The sequence below is a fragment of the Bactrocera oleae genome, chromosome 2, assembly GCF_042242935.1.
Source record: "Bactrocera oleae isolate idBacOlea1 chromosome 2, idBacOlea1, whole genome shotgun sequence".
NCBI lineage: Eukaryota > Metazoa > Arthropoda > Insecta > Diptera > Tephritidae > Bactrocera > Bactrocera oleae.
Window position 1 is genome coordinate 39227808 of NC_091536.1, and position 3553 is coordinate 39231360.

Here is a 3553-nt window from a genome sequence, read left to right on the forward strand (position 1 = left end):
TTTCGGGATTAAAGTGGGTATAATTGGATAGAGGATATTCTCCGGATCACGAATATATCTAATTACAACGTCTGGAATCCTATAGCTTTCCAGATATTTGCATTTTAAGTTGAACATTTTAAAAATTTTATCTTGCAATTTCTCGATTTATAGCTAACTTTTCGGGTCGGCTTTAGTATACCGTCCCAGGCTTTTGGGGTTAAAATAGGTATGGGAGGATAGAGGAGATCCTCCAGATCTAGAATATATATAGACATAGCCGCGGGAAACTTATAGTTTTTGAGATATTTACGTTTAAAGTTGAAATTTTCAACAATTTAAAGTTAGTATTTTTGCATATATATACACTTATATTTTTCACTTTTATATCAGATCCTGCAAAAATTGTTTTATATCAATATTTAAATTATTCTTCAATTTGATTAATTTTGACAATAATAAAAGGGATATAAATGTCAAAACACTAGTGTTGCCATACTAATATATTTTGCAAATGAAGAAAAATAATATAAAAGAAAGAAGTTCTGCGCGAAGAAAAGTTTGATACACCCCGGTGTTGGACCGACCGGGGGTATTTTTTGAAGCGCGGCCGAAGGCCGCCAACGCAATAAGAAGTTCTACCTAAAAAGACCTTGGTACACCCCGTTGTTGGACCGACCAGGGTTATTTTTTTGAAGCGCGGCCGAAAGTCGCCAACGCTAAAAGAAGTTCTACAAGATAAAATAATATTGTCATAGAGGGTATAACATAATACTTAACATCAATGCTCTCTAATAGTTTATTTCTCTAGGTTTTGGATTCCTGTATTTGGGGTATTATCTCTTTTCATTTCTTTCAGTTCAACTACAAAAGATGTCGATAAGGTAACACTGGTTATTTGACATTTTGCAACCCTTTTGTTATTGTCAGAATGCGAAAAAAATGTTATCATAGAGAGTATAACATTATCTTCAAAATTAATGTTCTCTAACTGATATTATTACTGCTACTTTTGAAACAATGTACAGTGTCGTTTTATTATATTGGAATAATTTCCTTCTATTTTATATCTTTAGGTTTTGGATTCCTGTATTTAGGGTATAATATGTTTACTTTATTTCTTTCAGTTCATTTACAAAAGATGTCGATAAGGTAACACTGTTGTTTTTTTTTTGTCATTTTGCAACTCTTTTGCTATTGTGTGAATTAATAGAACTAAACAATAAGTTAGATATTGGAATAAAGCTATTTTTGCACTATATAATGTAAAATGAATATGATCAAACGAATTAGTGAAGTATTAGTGTATACTGTTTAGGATTATTTACGTTAGTTTAAGTTTATTTTCTAATAATGTCAAGTTTTGATCTGGCAATACTGTCTTATCTAAGTTTTATATTTGTCATCTCTCGTTTATCATTAATTTCCTGTACAATTATCTTTGTTTATGCATATTTAAAGTTACGATATTTTAAATTCCGTTGAACTCCTATAAACGTCGGAGGACATGTGTATACGATTTCTTCTCTGATTGTAACTCGGTGCTGGTTGTACTTATCTCTGGTTTGGTGTCAAGCAAACCGTTCACACTCGTACAATACCCAATAAAGCATTGAGAACTCTACCCGCTGGTAAATTAATTATTTAACATTTTGGTGCCTCCTGTGACGACAAATATTTTTTAATTTCGTTTTGTAATTGCGGTTTTGGGATTAATGGCTTACCTCAATTGGCGTACATTAGCAGTGAAAGCAATAAAGCGCATACATGCACGTGTCTCGGAAGGGGCCATGGAAGGTCGTGATGTGTTTCACTTTCAACAGGACATAGATTTGGTGGACAACCGGTTTGCTACGCCTGGAACTATCGGCGCTGACGTGTGGGGGCGACTCATAGAAGGTGGAGGACCAAACGAACTTTTTGCCCAGCGTACTTTGGGGTGGTGGTTTTGGATGGGTGGTTTTTGGTTCAGCAGCAGTGACCTTTCCTGCAAAGGAATCATTTCTCCAATTCACCACTTCGCTAGACAGGGAGGACCACTGGTTGGAGGAACTGTTGTCCAACTTTTGGCAAATGGAGGAAATCGCAGTGTTTGATGATCTGCTAGAGAATAAATGTGGGAAGATCTTCGAGACCACTTATAGCCGTACCTCATACGGCCGTTATATCGTACACTTACGCTTTCGACGAAAGGCAACGGGATTAGGTGACTCCTACGCACTGGCATTTCATAGGCTAGAGCGGCGCATGGTTGCGGATCCAGTCCTTAAGCAAAACTACATTTCATTTATGAGGGAGTATGCAGCACTCGGACACATGGAACTAGTACAACCACCTTACGATCATACTAATTGCTAATACATTCCTCATCATGCGGTCACATCGTAGTTCCGCGTGGTGTTCAACTGGTAGGTCCAACAATTCAGAATTCACTGAGTAGTATACTTTTACGTTTTCGTCTCTGTCGAATGGCGATAACTGCGGACATAGAGAAGATAGAGAAGATGTTCAGGCAAGAGTTAGTTGCATCTGAACATCGTGACTATCAACGAATAATATGGCAAGAGTCTTCTGAAGACGAGATCCGGGTGTATCGCCTGAAGACCATCACATATGTCATGCCATGCAGTCCTTACAATGCAGTACGAACCCTACAACATTCATTCCCTTTACAATTATCATACATATGTGTACGATTTCTTCTCTGATTGTAACTCGGTGCTGATTGTAATCATCTTTGGTTTGGTGTCAAGCAAACCGTTCACAACCGTACAAATCCCAAAAAGCATTGAGAACTCAAACCGCTGGTAAATTAATTATTTAACATATATAAAAGTGAAAAATATAAGTGTAAAATTCATTTAGAATCGAAAAAATACGTACATTAAATAGTTAAAATTTTCAACTTTCAACGCAAATATCTCGAAATCTACAAATTATATATCTGGATATATAAATATATAGGTATCTCCTCTATTCGCTATACCCATGTTATTCCCGAAATCCTGGGACGGTATTCTAAAGTTTTCCCAATTTTAAATAGAGTAAAACCAATCTTGTTATCAGGCGAAAGGGTAAAGGGTAAATAATAAAAGCTCATTTGCCGATAAATGAATTTATTGCATACATACCATTGACCTTACTAAATATATAAATTTAGTTGCCGCTGTTTAAGCAAATTGAACATTTAAATTCCAAAAATTCAACAAATGGTTAGTTTTATTGAAGCGCGGCCGAAGTCCGCCTACCTTGTAACTCACTCTTGAGTTCGATCACTGGATTGTTTAAAAAGTCTCAATTTAATGCTATACAGTTATCTTTATTTCTAATTCCAACAACTTAACGCTTATTGCTCGTTTTTCGAGTTTACAACTTATTGTTTATAGCCCAATTGCTCATTACACCGCAACACTCTAAATAGAATTGTGTTTGCTGCAAAATCCGGCATCCCTTATATAGTAGATCTTTAACAAAACATCGCTTCTAAAACATTCTGGCAACTGGGAATTTCGCTAACTAATTTATTCTGGCAATTTATAGTCGATTTTGTTCTATCATCAGTGTTCGTCACACT

At 35.8% G+C, this 3553-nt stretch overlaps 1 long non-coding RNA gene across 1 annotated transcript; it reads left to right on the plus strand.

Moving 5' to 3' along the window:
• The first annotated feature begins 1130 nt into the window (after positions 1–1130).
• On the plus strand, positions 1131–2857 carry LOC118683064 (uncharacterized). Its single transcript, XR_004978888.2, has 2 exons — positions 1131–1610; positions 1723–2857. It is a non-coding gene; the product is annotated as an uncharacterized lncRNA (long non-coding RNA).
• Positions 2858–3553: the final 696 nt, after the last annotated feature.